General features: G+C 40.2%; 1 long non-coding RNA gene across 2 annotated transcripts in view; it reads right to left on the bottom strand.

The window, feature by feature from the left end:
• LOC141731406 (uncharacterized) overlaps positions 1 to 17,265 on the bottom strand; it is an 82,251-nt gene that overhangs the window by 23,816 nt on the left and 41,170 nt on the right. The window lies entirely within an intron of this gene.

Genomic DNA, 17,265 nt, shown 5'->3' with positions numbered 1-17,265 from the left:
TGTGCTTCCTGACAGCCAAGGAGAGAGCAAGGCTGCAAATTAAATCCTGGTCCCCTTGTACAGAGGTGCTATCTCTTACCTAAAAATAAGAGCTCACTTTGGAATGCTTTATGATCACAAGTAGGAGGCAATAACTTAGAAGCAGACCAACAGAAAATACTGAGGTACAAAAATTTCTTTTGTGTCTATCAGGAGAGGGTAGAAAAAGACATTTTGGATGAGGAATCCAGAAATGTGGGCTCCATCCTGGCACCAGTACAAAATTCCCATATTGCCTTGGGCAAGTGACTTTGAAATTCAATTCTCAGTTTGCAAAATGGGGGTAATAAAGACTCATAGAAAAGTTGGAAGGATAACTCCATTAATATTTATGACGTCCTTAGGTACTCCAGTGCCAGGAGCTTTTAGAGCTATCTACCCTACTAAAGAACACTCAAGTTCATGGTTATTTTGGTGAGGACACACACCAGAATGCCAACAGGAATTTGGCACTTTTTAAAAATTAGTTGAAAAAATTGAATAATTTCCTTTTGAAAAATGCAGGTATATCAGCACTTGTCTTCATCCTAAACAGAGGTAAAAAGTTGAACTAGATGCACATTGTGTAACTGGCAGTTACATGATGTACCACAGTCTTCCAAAGACACAACTGCTGCCTCCTGCAAGGTGTGGTTCCATGACAAATAAGTTTATGTGGAATAACATGATTATAACTGATCATGTTCCATGGCTGACACAAAGCCCTTCAATCATTCAACTGCATGTAGGCTCTGAGATTATTTTAAAATACACTATTTTATTTAGAATTTCTTGTTAGAGTGTTCGACCAAAATCTCTTTACTAGTTTGCTTGCAGTCAGTTCCTCCCCACTGTAGGTTTACTTGATGTTAGAGGTATTACATGATTGGAAAATGACATGTTGAGAAGGTTTTTTTGAGTAGCTCTCAAACCTTTCACTAAGAGAGTTTTTTGGACCACTCATCTTTTGGCATTGGGAACTTTACTTCCCTCATATCAAGACCTGATTTGTAAAGATGAGATGAGATCAAAGGAAACTCTCTCTCCTTATGTCTGTACATTTGAACTTCCACTCCACAGCTGGTGAGGGTATATTTGCCCCTGCCCTATGCTACCAAGAGATGTTATGAAATCACCCTGTATCTTTTAAAAGTTTTATCACTGCTTGGAACAGTGCTGGGTCTTGTGTTTCAGCATGTTTATTTTCTGTGGGAACAGTGATCTGATTGCAGTGCACGTGTGTGGGTGGGTAGATTATAAATTACAGACTCTGAGCTCAGGTGCACATCTTGGGAGTGACTTTTAAATAGTTGCACAATTAACAAACCCTTCTCCTTTGTGGAGTGGAAAGCAACTTCTGTCTTGAAGATCACTGCTTCACTTCAGAAATTACATCCCATGGAGCCTGCATGACTTGATGCTGGAGGGGAAATATTTGTTGTGTTATGAATGTGAAGCCAGCTAACTAGTGAACTATGGGATGATTTACAGTCAACAGAGTTTGAAGGTAGAAAGAGGGGGAGCTTTACAGGAAACATGTTCATAATTTTGGAGGGAGGTGGCATGTAGGAACAAATGAGACAGCCTTTTATGGATGGAGTGGTTTAAGAAGGTCTTGTCGCCAGTTCCTTCTGGTTGTCCCTAGTCTGGAAGCTGTCCTTAGCTGAGCAGCACATTTTTCGTGACAAATTCTCCTTTTCCTTCAGTGCAAAGCCAGTGAGGTTGTTTTGAGCAGCCAGGAGCAGTGGATGCAGAGTGTTCATGTAATTATTCAGGGTGGCACAGCTAGCTGCCCTGGAAGGGCAGCAATGAAGAGCCAGTAATTAGGCTGGATTCAGCGGAATTCTATGACCTCACTCTTGGCTACCCTAAGATAGGTACTGCAGTTTTTATGGAGATGGATGCCATATAAATATCTAGATAGATTAACAATCTAATGGAGGCTTTTTTGTCATTATGACATCTTGAAACTCACTACCACTGTTAGTCCATCTGTGTGTGGATTGCAGACCCAGGCCAAGAAATACTTAAGCAGATGCTTAACTTTAATTTTAGAAGCAGGACCATTGATTTCAAGGAGAATACTTGCTTTTTTTTTATTTAGCCATGTGTTTAGTGCTTTCCTAAACATAGACCTAATCCAATAGTTTCCATAAAAAACAATGCTCAGCATGCCTCAAAATAAAAGGTTGGGGAAAAATAAAAGTGGAATGGTTTTAGTACTACCAAAAAAAAAAAACCCCACAAAAAAAAAAAAAAGGAAAAAAGAGCATCATTCTGATCAATTATCTTTTTTAAGTGATGTCACAATTTTAATGCATAATCCAACTGGGTTGTTCAGATAAAAGAAATGCCGTCCAATTTATGAAGTATTTCTATTTAATGTTCCAAGTATCAGTCTAGAGCATATGTACCTGATTCTAGAAATCTTCTGTTTGCAGAACTTTTGTTGATTTTCACAGGCAATGTGTATGCTTCCTCCTCACAAAATGGAACCACATATTTATTAGTAGTTGGAAATAGACCATTTATTTTTATATGTGGCTTTCCACTGGCAGTATTCATGGAGAAGGCACACATGGCATGTACTTCTTAAAAATCTTCTTTTGATAGTTTGCTAGATCTCATTCATTTTAGAGTTGAAAAAATAAACAAATGAAGTGACAAACTGGACTGAATTTAAAGGGTCGGTACCTCAGGGTAAGTATGACCTCAAACACAGAGATGGTAGAAACATATTTGCATACAGGAATTTGCCAGTATTACTATTGCCAGTGGTGGCTTTCATGAAAAAAAAAATATATATCCTATTCCTATAGGATAGATATAGATATATCCTATAGGAATAGAAATATCCTATTCCTATAGGATATAAATTCAAACAGGGTTGACCTGAGAAATTCCAAGTTTAAAGAAAAATGATTTGAAGTTAAACAGGATCAAGACAAGGGCAGGATAGACAAGGGCAAACCAATTGATTATCAATAAATTATATACAAAAAATTTAAGTCTGATTGTAGCAAATTATAGTCAATAACAGAAAAGTTCTGTAGGATTTTAAGGCCATATTTTATATTCACGGTACACAGTACTTTAAAAGAAAATGCATTATTTGTATATGCATAAAAATCTCTGTATGTGTGTATATACACATATTCCTAAAGAAAAAAAAAAACATTGGTTTAAAAAAGTAATATATGCATGCTTTCACTAGTTTAAATTTTCCTTGGCTAAACAATGTCTGTTTGAAGAACCTGTCAAAGTCTTATGTAGACAGTAATTCTTTCTTGCTTCATAGAACTTTTGTGAGAGACACAAAGTCACAATAGTTAGGGAAGAAGGAGTAACTTAGTCCAAGGCACAGGGTTTGAGAACAGCTCAGTCAGGAAGAAGTTAAAAGGAGCAGAAACTGTTGCTGACAACAACTTTGTGGTACTTGCTTTTCTGCTAGAAATTTTATTGAACAGACTGTTAGGTTGCTCATAATTTTCTTATAAAATGTTTTTGGTACAGAGATATCAGTTTTAAATTATTTTTTCCAGTGTAGTACACACTGTATAATACTTTGAAGCTGGAAATAGCTGGGAAAAATATTTTTATCATATTAGAATTAAAATATTTAAGACCAGCTACGAAAAAAAGATTTCCAGGGCAGTTTTGTATTAGGTGAAGATAGACATGTTTAAGTGACCAATTTTTTAAAACAGCCCAATTTCTGCCAAATTATAATTTTGTTTGCACAATATTCAAATATGAAAAAGACTGCTACATAATTGGAGGATATATTCTATTTCCTGTGTCCATATTTGATTTGGAATGGACTGATGGGCTTTCATTGGAAAATTGCAGTCTGTGGCATAAAGCTACCAAATCTCTGAGGTAAAAGGTACAAAGTGGTGACATGAATTATATAGGGGGAACATGAAAACTCGTAGCAACAATAAAGATTTTGGGAATGGTGTTGGCTTTGACATTGGAGGATACACCCAACAGAGCCTTGGAGAACTGGTTCATCATTGGAGATTTGGGCATGGCCCATCCCGCCATCCCAGCAGGTGTCCACATCTGACCAGACAAACTGCATCCTAAACTCTACCAGACAAGGCTCCTCCAGCTGCACTGGAACGAGATAAATAGTGACATACACCCAAAGATGGAATGGGGTTTGGTTTTCCTGGTTTTAAACTTTACAAGGTTGTACCTGCATCTGATTTTTTGTTTGTTTGTTGGTTTGGTTTGTTTTGTTTGTTTTAAAATTCCAGTCTTATCTGTGGAAAGTCAGTAAGCACGGTCAGTGGATCCTCACAGTGTATCCATTCACAGAATCACAGAATCACAGAAATTCTAGGTTGGAAGAGACCTTTAAGATCATCGAGTCCAACCCATGTTCTAATATCTTAACTAGATCATGACACCAAGTGCCACATCCAGTCTTTTTTTAAACTCTTTGAGGGATGGTGACTCTACCACCTCCCTGGGTAGATGATTCCAGTATTTGACCATTGCATCCTAGGACAAAGATGGGGTTGGGGTGTACCAGATTCCTCTACATTTTATTTGCCACAGAAATTGGAATTCCTAAACCAATGAGGGATCAGCTTAGATGTAGACATCTTTGTTGTACATGCCTCAGCTTGGGTAAAATACACCCTTACAACTTGGTTAAAGGTGACCTTGCACTAAGACAAGGATGACGGCTCTGACACTTGAGGTCCTTCCCAGATTAATTTTAACCTTTCAAAGTGAAACTTTCAGCTAAAAACTCCCACCAGAGGTAAAGTTAGAAGAATGTTGTAGACTTTCAGCTCCAAGAACAAAGTGTTATTGAAAAAAATCTCCGTTGAAAATGTGAAGCCAACACACCTGAAATTCTTGGAAGTGCTTAAATTTTTCAGTTATACTGTTGAACGAGCCCTTGATCTTGAGTTTTTGCCATTTGGCACTAGTAGCGTTGATATCCCTAATCTTAAGGATTTAAAACTTGGCATACAGCTGTGGGACATGAGAAAGTGTAAAAAAATGGATGTGGGAGATCCATGGAGGCCCAGACTAAGGCTCCAAGGGATGAGTGCCAATGGTTTTCTCTTTGGAAAGTAAAAAGGAATCATAGAATATCCTGAGTTGGAAGGGCTCCACAGGAATCATTGAAGCCATTGTGCAACTAGGGAGCAGCAACTCCTTTCTTCCTTTGCTTGTGTATGAAGGTGATGGTAACCCCTGAGCTCTGCTGGTGAGGTGCTAAAATGTTTTAGCAATGGCATTATCCCCAGGGTGGGAGGGTGTCTTCTGATCATGCAGGCAGAAAACTGGTGCTATTGCTGTTCTGTGCACTTGAGGATAAAGGCACCTTTTAGGAATTGAAGAGGGGACTCATATATTTTCCATCCAAACAGCCACCAAGGTGCCAGCTGCTCTTTTGCTTCTCACTCAGATGCTGAGGACACTGCATAAAAATAGATAATTCACTGGGCTTGTCTGGCTTTAGCACAGTAGTTTTCCATTTGAGAATGTCAAGAGATTCTTTAGCATCAGTAGGAACAACCTTGTCAAAATGGATACAAATCAAAACACCGGAAAAGCCTGACAGAGAGAAAAATGAAGGTCCCAGCTTTTCTTACGTCATTAGTTGAAAAAAGGTTTTTTTTCCTTTGTTTTTGTAACCCAACTAAGCACAAATCTTGTTACAAACTGCCCAGGAACAGTGTATGAAAACTGAACTCCTAGAAAAAAACCAAAATTTTCCAAGGAGAGAGTGGAGAAGTTGTAGCAGTACAGGAGAGGGATGACAGGTTGGATGTGGTGACAGAGGGTCTTAGAAACAAAGGACAACATTACCTAATGCAGCACAGTTGTGGCAACCCTCTCTTCTCATTCCCTTCTCTGTCACTCCCCAGGTGACCTTGGATAAAGTCCATCTGGAGAAGTGACTGTAAGGGGAATGTAGGATAGAAACTACTCAGAAGGGTGGAGTGGAAATAGGGGACATCTGTGAGAGGAGACAGGAGCACTATCAAGTCTGGCTGGAGCAGGTATAACATGAGGAGCACATAAAAAACCCTGTCACTTGGAGTGAAATTGGGCATTAGGGAGAACAGGAGACAGTGGAATAGGTAAGAGCACATATGGGAAACCTGTGTGACAATGAGGGAATGAAGGAGGCCCCTGTGGGATAGAGGCAAGGGATGGGAGATTGCAAAAAGGCATTTCTGATAAAGCAGGGAAAGGCTTGCAGGAGTCCCAGGAGGCAGTGTGGAGAGCCTGGACAACAGCATCACAGAGCCACAGTGTCACACATGGAACACCAGTGATTCTGATTACAGAGTTACAGCTGGAGAAGCTCCTTCAGGTCCATGAAAGCTGCACAGCCAGTGTCCATATTCCATCTCACCCTGCCGTGCATCCAGATTTGGGGGAACCTGCACGCACCAGCTGAACCCATGTTTCTTGCATGGAGAAAATATTGCAACTGGAAAAAGGTGACTGAAGGGAAGCCCAGGGTGCTGAGGGTACGTGAGGACAAGCAGAGTTCACAGAAGGAGAGCAGCTCTCAGTGCACCATGGGCACCATTGTGCAGCAGCACGAGGAACAGCCAGGGGAACAAGTGAGGTGGAGGAGGATGAGTATTTCTTCAAAGGTGCTGGCTGCAAGGCATGGGAGGAGAGCCAGTGAAAGGAGCAGGAGAAAAAGGAGCAAGGCTAAGAACTTGGCATGAAGGGAGGGAAAGCTTGAGGGGAGATTTTTGTGCTGTTAGGGATGCTGTGATAATAAATCAGATTCCTTTTAAAAAAAGGCAAAGAATTATTGAGGAAAAGACTTGCAGTGCAAGTTGCAGAAGGAAGAAAAGTCTGAGGGTGAGCTCCATGATGTGATCAGAAAAATGAGCTGTGTAACAGTGCTTGTGCCTGCCCCCCAGCTGCTGCAGGCCAGTGTGGAACAGCCCCTGCTGTCACTTCTCCTGCTTTTTGTGGTCAGCAGTGGATCAGATGAGAATCTTGTTTCAAAGCCCACGGAGAGTGCTACTTACAACTTTCTATCGTCCTGTCTCTGTTTGACTTTAAGGACAAAGGAAGATTTATCATTTCAGTTTTTCAGTGGTGTTTCTTAGCAAAATATTTTTGCAGCATCAAAGTTTTCTGTAAAGAAGTTTGGTTTAAATTTTCAATTAGAGTAACTGTTGAAGCAAAAAAAGGAGAAATACAGAAAAGCTGAGCAGTTACAATCAGCAGGGAAGCTTCCTTTCCTAAAATATTCTTTCTTCAAAAGAGAAAAGAGCCACAAAAATGTAAGAAAATATTATGTCCTAATCTTTTTAATGACCAGAACATTCTTCAGTGATGAGTCATGTTTCTGAGAAAACCTGAATGAGGATATGACGAAACTTTGATGAAATTTATGGAATTGGAGGAAAACTGTGAAGTAGGACTAGTCACTGTTGAGCAACAGATTTCTTGACTGAAAAGTATATTAGCTGAGACAGAGAAAAAGAGATTTTTACCCTGATAAAGAGAAGGGGGGGGAGATGAAAATATCACTTAGACCTTATTTGTAATAAACTCTGAAAATGTAAACTTCAGCTAAACCAAAGTGACTAAATCTAAGCTGGTTCTACAGGGTCCCTGTCCAGTAAACAGAGAGAGAGGCACCTTGAGAGGGCAGATTGTCCCTTTCCTTTCACTGCTTGTTTGAACCCAAGGAAGAGTTTCTCTTCTGGAGTGACCCAGGAGCCTGGGCAGGAGCTCTTGTGTAACCTCATGGGTAGTAATGCAATTTGGCTCAGCTGGCTTTACTCTGTCCTCCTATGCAATTCAGTTGTACCAAAAGGACTATTTAAATAAATGTTTTCTGAAGATTCTTCATTTCTTGTAGTATCATCTGCACAAGATTTCTAATGAATTCTGGAAAAGCAAACTCTCCTCCCCATGCCTTTAACTGACTAAACATGCTACACCCTTCAGTGCCAGTTTAGATTATTTCCCAAACCAAAAAATATACTCCCAAAAATTTCCAAGTCGGCATTGTCTAAACATTTATTCTTGGCCTCAGTGAGTCAAAATCTCCTTTCAGGAGGGCACTGTGCCCCTGTGTGCTCCCACACAGCTGCAGCAGTCAGAGCAGATTAACTGCCCTCTTCAGCCCACCAGGTCTATTGTTAGCCAAGTGGAAGAAACAACATCTCTTTGCTGATGAGCAAAAAGCTTCTAATCTGTTGCACAAAGAAGAAAGATTGTTTTTTTCCCAGATGCATCTCGAACTCACACAAACTCACACGTCTCAGTGGGAAGTAGGTGCACAGATAAAGCAAAGGAAGTGCAGTGGCTGCTGAATGATGTGGGTTGTTAAGTACAAGGGATCCTGCATCAGCTTTTTTTGTACCATTGTGTGGCTGTTGTACCACTTCAGAATGATTTTTCCACCTTAAAGTGAGAAAGTGCTTTTTAGATAGGGTTCATGGGCTAAATAAAGGACAACTCAGAAAAATAAAACTTTTATCAGAGAAAGAATATTCTACTTAGAAGGAAGTTTCTTCACTGGCATTTCTTTCCTGAAATGTTTATTTGACTTATAATGAAGGATTTACTAAAAAGGAATCAGCTGTGGTGCACAGTGGCTGATCAGCAGGGTTCTCCCTGACATCCAGAGCTGATATGACTTCAATTACAAGTAGAATGAGAACTTGGTATATTGGTGGTGTTACCTTCTGAGAGTCTATCAGCTGCAAGAAAAGAATGCAGTGCCTGTTTCCATGTAGGTGTAAATAAGGACTAGGACGGAGAAAACAAAACTTTAAATGTTGTATCTGTGTGCTCTGAGAAGATGTGTTGTCTCCAAGGGGCTGTTTCTGCTGTTGTTCTGATTTGTATTTGACATGGTAATTAGCACTGAGGATGTTTTCATTCATTAAGTCTTTTCACCATGAGAAGCTTAATTGATTTAAAGTACCCAGGTGGAAATCAACCTCTGTTCTGCTTAATTTCTAGGATTGATAGATACTAAGTAATAAATACCTTGTATTCCTCTCCTTTCCTGTATTAGTCTACAACTCTGTTTTGCAGGTGAAGGATACAGTTAGCATAAGATCTCCTCACAGTTATGAGGAAAAACTGCAGAAATCTTATATACTCTTAAAAGTAGGATTCTGCACTTACTCATTATAGAACAACTTCATCAGGGCTAAGCAATAAATGATGTCACTCAGTTGTCTGCAGCAGCATTTTCCAGCTATTGCCATATTCAGGTAAGACTATTCCCTGGGAACAGCTATACCCTGTTTTTTCAGTACCAGAGATGTGAGAATACATTGTCTTTCAAGCCAAACTACCAGGAAAGAAAAATATCTGGCATTTCAGGGAGGAGCACAGAAAAGGAAGAGGACTGTAGAAAAGATAACGTAGGAGAAAATGCTTTATTTCTTCAAGGCATATTATCTTGACCGGGAAAGTGATGCCTTTGACTAAATAAAGACAATTGCAACATGAAATTTCCTGCTTCTGAGCATCTATCTTTACCTTTGGGGACCACTTGAGGAAGCAGGAGATTTATGGCAGCTGTAGGGCTTCTATTTCTGTTCCTCTGGCTTGGAAAACCATACCTTTCCACACAGATTTTACAGTGCTTTTACAAGGTTTGATCTTTAAAATAAGAAGCAAGGCTTCTTAAGCTATCTAAAAGTGTGCCTCTGTGTTCCCTGTGTGCAATTCTTCAACTCTGTTTCTCAGTCCTTCAGCAGACACAAGCAGCATGTGCTGCTGCCTGCTCCTGTTTCACTTGCTACCATTTCAGCCAGCTGTAAGTCACTTCTCACTCTGCTGTCCCAGAACGAGATTACAGAGGTACCTGTTGGAATGAGGCATCTTCACTTATCAAAGAGGCTCCCAGTACATTGGTGCAGTCACCACCCAGAGTTACAGAAATGATGTGAGGGATTATTCATCCTGAGAAACAGGAAAGCTATCATATCTTCTCCAGAGTGTCACTTCACCCTTCCTGAAGTGACAAAGGCCCTCATTTTGGGCTGGCAGGCACTGATGTGTGCTACAGTCACACTGAGAGCTGTCTTTTCCCTGTGTGCAATCTCTCACCACATAACATATGCAAAGAATACAACCTGGCTGTTGCATTCCAGCTGTCTCTCAGCTGCCTCTGCAATTCCTTTCCAGCCTTCTGACTACCATGGCACTTTGTAAAGTGGGTTTTTATTATGCAGACCTTGCATAATAATTCACTGGAAACTAGACCGAACCTACAGCCTTACAGCAAAGGGCTGCCTGTTGTCTTTACCAGGATCCTGAGCTGCATCCAAAGGAAGAAGTGAAAGTGGGGGAAAAGCACCATCCTCCCTGGGCATTTTTGGCTGTCAGCTCATCGCCTTCTGCTGAAGGAAATGCAGGGTGCTGCCGCTCCTTAATACAGTGGCAACAGTTTATAGCTGTGGGAGTGCCCGAAAAATGCTTCCTGTTTCCCATGGCAACCTCGAGCTTGCATGGAACAAATTGTGGGCAAATCCTGCTGCACTCATTCACACTCTTTGTGATTTACCACTCACGCTTGCTACAAAACCAACAGCAGAGAAACAACAGTGGGGAGCGCAGGCTCTGACTGGCGCACGTTTTTATCTCCACAGTTGTTATTCTGTTGTTGCCTGTTCCGAGCAGTTGACTTTGTGTGCTGCTATCATGTACAAATCTCTAGTTCCATTCAAGGGTGGAATTTGTAGAACAAGCGCTAACTAGAAAAGAATTGGTGACTCATAAGTCTAAACATCCTTCATATTTAGCAGGAATAAATATTGATGCTAGAGAGATTTAAATTTAATAATGGTTAAAAATTGCAGTGTGTTGATGGGGAAGTCAGTTCCTTGTGCACCCGTGACTCCTATTGACTTTGGAGGTAGTTGCAGGGATGCAGCAGAAGTTGGTTTTAGCATTTCTGAATTGTATTCTGTACTCCCAGGGATTTCCAGGCAAGGGAAAAATGAGGAAGATAATTGCCTTTGGAATTCTCATTTCATTCTTTAGGAGTAACTAACAAAGGGAAATATTTTGCCATGGTGACACACTTTCCTTTTCATGAAGTTAAGATAACCAGAGTGACATAATGTTGATTTCGATCTAAAATTTTTTTTACCATATAAAAAGAAGAAAGGGTAGATCACTTGACATTGATCAGTGGCATGTAGGATTAAATTCCTCACATGCATACATGCATCCTGGCCAAAAACTATGCACTTTTTTAGTGGGAGGCATTAATATTTGTGAAGAGCAAGGGTTGGTGAAGGACAACCAAAGACTGGTGCAGCTCCCCAGCTCATCTTGTTTCTGCACTCATGCCTGTCCCTGTTGTGATGCAATCTGGCAGCTCTAACATGTCCTTGCAACAAGGATGTACCACTTTAAGCTTTTTTCAAGAAAGGAAGGAAAACCTCAAATGATGATCTCAGACTTGCAAAGGAAGATGGAAAATATAATTTTCAAATGGCTGATTTGTTTTATAAATTGGAAAAGCGTTTGTGCTTCTTAAAAGGAAATCCTTTAAATCCTGGTTGTTCAAACTATGGGGTCCAATTGTTAGGGGGAAAAGGTCCCAGAATCTGTGTAAGTTATGCTTAAAAATTGTGACCTTTGCATCTAATTTGAAGTAGCCATTGGGAGTAAACTCTTTAAGAATGAGTAGAGTATTTCTAAAACCCTCAACTAGGGGATGCAGTTTGGCCCTGATTTAACTATTGAATTTAAGAATATGCAGAAATTGTATAAGCTTCATGCATTAAAAAGAGATATATTAAATCCTAGAGACTACTTGCAAGAGGACTTGCCAGAGGAGCAGCAGGCAGTGAATCAGCTTATTTGCAAAGCTGGACAGCTTTTGCTCCCAGTCCTGTGTCCCATCACTACCAAATATATTTTGTCTCATCCTCAAATCTTTCAGCAAAGAGTTGACCTGCTTCTAGCATTGATCTGAAGCCCAAATGAGTTCTAATGTAATATAAATAATAATAAAAGCCATAATAATTGCCATTTAATTTTCCTCTTATTATTAGTCACCAACAAAACCCTACCATTCTCCCCTATATTGTACATAAACAATCCAGTGCAGCCTTGAAACATAAACATCCACTGACAGCTGAAGCAGATTTCATTAGCCATTTCCTATGTGATAAATATCCTGCTGTTATTAATGTCCTGCTAAGTAAACATTGGCAGTGTTAAAATGAATACTTTAAAAAAAATCATTAGACACTACTATATTAACGTGAGTGGCAATATAGTTCATCTATCATAATCAAATACTTTCCTGGGGTCAAAATCATCCTGAGATGAATACATATGCTGAATTTTTTTCTCACTTTAATATCAAGTTTTGCATTATTGCGTCTACTTAAGTATTTTTTTGATATTCAGAATAGGAAGCAAAGACATGAATCTTCTTTTTGCGTAGTTTTTCAACTAAGTATGATCCGTGCAACAGGCTATAAGTATTCCCTGCCCTGAATAGCATAAAGTTTATATATGACAGAGAAACAGTATTGGCAAATCCCAAAAATAAATTAGACTTTAAAAAATTATTAATTATTTGTACCTTGGATACCATTATTTATACAATTCTACCATATTAAGCTACTCTAAATCCCTGAAGTCAGATTAGCCTCACTTCAACATATGCTTATGTCTCCTGTCTAGAAAGGCTTTCCTAGAAAGCCCCTTATTATTTTTGCCATCATTTACATGATGGAGCATGTCCAGAGAAGGATAATGAAGCTGATGAAGGATCTGGGGCATAAGTCTGGAGCAGCTGAGGGACCTGGAGGTATTTAGCCTGGAGAAAAGGAAGCTCAGGGGAGGCCTCGTTTCTCTACGCAATTGAAAAGAGAGTGTAGCCAGGTGGGGATCAGCTTCTTCTCTTAAGCAACAAGTGATAGACAGAAGGAAACACTTGCATCTGGGGAGGTTTGGGCTGGATATTAAGAATTTGTTTTTTACTGAAAGGGTCATTGAGCATTAGAGCAGGCTGCCTAGGGAAGTGGTTGAGTCACTATCCTTGGAAGTCTTCAAAAATCTTACAGGTATGGCATTTGGGGACATGGTTTAGTGGTGGATGTGGCAGTTCTGGGTTAATTGTTGGACTCAAGGATCTCAGACACATTTTTCACCCTTAATGATTGCATACTTCACAGAGTCTTTGTGATTTACCCATCCCTAAATATTTCACAGAAAGAGAGCTTACACTGTGTTTTGGTGGGGGTGAGTTATGAGTCCAGTGATGAGGTGGGTGGAGCACTGTGGGTGCGCAGAGAGGCGCGAGCAGTGCGGGATGCCATGTGCGACTCCGCGGGTCCTCAGGACACCTTGTCTGCTTCTCGTCTGTCCCCAGCCCCCACAGGACTGGTAGATCTTTGCTACATCCGAGGGGGTTGTGAGGATAAAGCCACTGTGAGTGTCTCAAATGCTGTGAAGATACACAACAACAAAGAGCTATGCATACAGCCAAGTCCACAGAGTACCCCTTAAACACTTCTTCAGTTTACTCTGGCAAATGTGTCTCATATTCATTAGGCTCCATCTGATATATATGTTGGTTAGCTTTGTTATTTTAAAACATATAGTCATATTTAGAGTTTTTAGATATCTAGAGCTAATTTAGATTAGCTCTGGATATCAGAACCTACAGAGTTACAGGCAGTCCTGAGTAGCAATGTGACAGAAAAAGGCAGGAGACTTTCAGGGTCTTGTCTGCACAGACATTCAGAGAAATGACACTGAAAAATTCAAAATTGCTTCTCAGCATTTCAACCCCATTGAGCAACATCAAGATGAGTTGTCTGAAAGAGGAACCTCATCTAGAAACTGCAGTTTGCAGAAAAATCTGTTTCTACAGATGCTTTTGCCAATCTATGAAACAGTCCCATACAGAGTCCTCATTTCTAGTAAAAGCTAAGTCTACCTCCATGATAGGAACAGAAATTTTGCTCCTTATGTTGACAGGAGATAAGTGAGATCTCTAAGAACTTCACAGGTTTGTACCAGATTAATTATCATGGCATTATGCACAGTGGTTACCAACTCTCCCCATTTTGTACTTTCACCTTCCTGTTTGAAACCAAACGTTTGTTCTGTGACTGAAGCGTAATGAAATTGACATTCACGGGATAGCATTTGCCAGGGCTGACCGGATGTTTGCCTTCTGTTAAACAAGAATAAATATTGATAGGCATAATCCTAAAAATCACAGCTACAGTAGAAAATAAACAGTATGACACTGTTGTTAATGAGTTATTGAAGATCAAGTACATTTATACAATTCGGATATAACCTGTTTCCCTGTATGCCTTCTTTCCTGCTGTTGCTAGAATCTTTTTCAGTTTTCCTTTAATTTTTTCCTGATAAATCACAGTGAGAAGCAATTAAATGTTTTGCAATAATATTAATTTGCGATTAAACCTAGCAATAGCTCTACTTTTCCTTGTCTAGGTCTTGCTCTTTCATTCACACCTCAGAATTTAATAGCCAGAATCATCCATTATGCTGAAGTACAAGAAAGATGCTGCATGCAAGGATCAGCAAGGCATCTCAAGTTGCACTTGCTGCATCTGCAGGCATTGTGGGGTGCATTCCTTGGCTTAATTGGGACAGGCTGGTGTAGCTGCAGTGGGAAACTGGAAGGCTGCAGAAAGATGTGCTGTGATATGAGCTGTAGAAACTTCCCCTTAGGAGTGCAGGAGGCGGCATGGAGAGTCAGGACATGTATGCAGGAAATGAAGACACAGTGGGAGATGCTGCTTTTCTTGGAGAGGCCAGAAGTGCTGAATTGCTGTGGTTTGCCTCTGTGCTTCTCCATGCAGCTTCCTGACCCACCCAAGAGCATGCACCCATGCTGTGCTCCTCAGGAAGCTGACAGCAGAGCCAGATTACTGCAGTAGAAGGTGTGCAGGGAAACTTGCATGACAGGCTGGGAGTTTGCAGCAGGGACATCACAAAAACAGGGAGCAAATTCCAGCCTGCTGTGTTTTCCTGCATCCCTGGCCAAGGCTGGGATGTGCTATTTCATGTAGAGGCAAAATGACGTTGGTGGGACTGATTGGGCAATATCTTTCTGACAGACAATGCTTTCTTACCAACAATCTTTTACTTGGAGAGGAAAACTATGTTTTGGCACTGTGACCTTGAGGGATTGCCAAGATCTGAGGGGAAATCTGCTCTTTGGCATCCTGTGAACCCTCAGGTTGTGTGGCAGAAGTGACAGGGTGACGTCAGTGCCGGTAAGCAAGGAGCACTCCGTAAGGATTGGCCATTCCAAGAAGTGACACAGATCAGGGCTCTCCCTTTTGACCCCTTCTCCATCAGTTCCCATTGGCCTAAAAATGATACCTGCTTCCAGAACTGATTTAGTTATTTCTTGCAATTTCAAACTCATGATTTATCCCTCTTTGTAAGAAGTGTTACGTTTTGCAACCTCATCCTAACCCTCTTGTATCAGCACTGAAATTAAATAATAACGGCATGCTATTACACACAAATACTTGTAGCATAAATTGCTTAAACAGAATGTGATGCGTGCCATTTCTGAATCTGGCCATAATGGATTCTCTTGTTTTGCTATTATTCAAGCAAAGAATTAATCAATTAGCCTTTGATGGGAAAGGATTTTTTTTCTCTTCATTTTAAGTTTCTGTTTTCTATGAAAAGGTACTGAAAACACTTCAAAGTACTGCTTAACAATGCAAATGAGCACATTTACCTTACTAACAGAGTGTTTCTATTCTTAAATGGAAAAAAGAAGAATTAATGAGAATACCATTTCTGAAAAGCTATGAGGTTTGACACCTACAGACTTCTGTGGTTGATCTGAAAAAAAGAAAGAGTAAAAATATTCTTGCTTCACTCTTTTCCGCTCCTTATTTGTGTGCACAGGCCCCAGGTGACTGAGGCTGAGATAAAATGTTATCAAATGTCACTTCCACTACATTCCTGGTACATGTAGAATATGAGAACTTACAGAAACTAATTGGGCTGAATTCCAGGTGATTATTCCATTTTTCTGACACTGGATCTGTTTCATAGTAACTACTTTTTACTTGTGGGAGTGCCTTTCCTGAACCTGGGCCAAAACCAATCTGCTCTTCCTTCAGTGTGTACATACCTCTTGGCTTTTGCATCATTCACATAATCACCTGTTTGGAAATTCATCCCAATCACATTCTTTTTTGTAGATAAGGCATACATCAATTTATCTATTCTGCTGACTTTGGATAAGTCATAAATTTTGGCAGCAGAAAACCTATCTCCTCAACTTACATGGTCCAGCAATAATCCATGAACTGAAAATTTATTTAAGTCTAGCTTCTACTGATTAAAGATACTATTAAGCTATACATCACACTGAGCACCATTTTTAATATTACTGAGGTGTTTTAGTCATGTACATGAAAGTAAGAAATTAAGTGCAGGAGCTGATTCTTTATTTCTCAGAGAAATATTTCCTTGACCTCCCCTTGTCTTTGTCTTTCTTTTAGTTTCTTCTCCAGGGTACCCCAAATCCCTATACTTGTAACTGTGACTGCTTAGTGAAGGAGCAGGCTTTCCAAGTCATAACCAACCACATTACTGTTGAAAACCCAACTCTTTGGCAGTTGTGCTTGGATTTATGCCACATCTAACAGCCCACACTAGATCAATTCCACTTTACTCAAGGTTAGCCTGCAGTGGGAACACCCTGATTGGGTCAGGGTCAATTTAAACCCCAGATATTGTCAGCAGCATGCCAACACCCACCTCAAATCCCATCCACAGGCTGGATTGGGCAGGAGTCTCAGAGCACTCAATTCTGTCAACTTAGCCTAGCAATTGCTGTCTCTTGAAAAATGCAGAGAAAAGACAAACTTTCATTATCTGCATCTTCACGTGTTTCCACGTAGCCACATTAATATCAAAGCAGTGAGGAATCAGATCAGTTCAAGGGATAAAGAATACCTTTTATCAATGAATTAAACAGTATTGTCTCACAATGGAGAACACTTCGTGATCTAAAGTCAACACAGGTGCTTTGGAGCCTTTTTCACCTAAGCAAATGCAGAGCATTAAGCACTCAAGAAGCTCAGTTTCTTCTTCAGGTGCATAACTGCTTTCCTGAGCAGTGGTCTATTTCCTCTGCTCCTAACTGGATATCTGTGGATTCATGGGTCAGTTGTTAAATATCTTCATTAAAAATACCCAATCAACTCCCTCCCTAGTTATGTTATATGAGAGCATACA

This window comes from Zonotrichia albicollis, chromosome 1 (assembly GCF_047830755.1).
Source record: "Zonotrichia albicollis isolate bZonAlb1 chromosome 1, bZonAlb1.hap1, whole genome shotgun sequence".
Classification (NCBI taxonomy): domain Eukaryota; kingdom Metazoa; phylum Chordata; class Aves; order Passeriformes; family Passerellidae; genus Zonotrichia; species Zonotrichia albicollis.
This window is presented reverse-complemented; position numbering and strand designations above follow the sequence as displayed.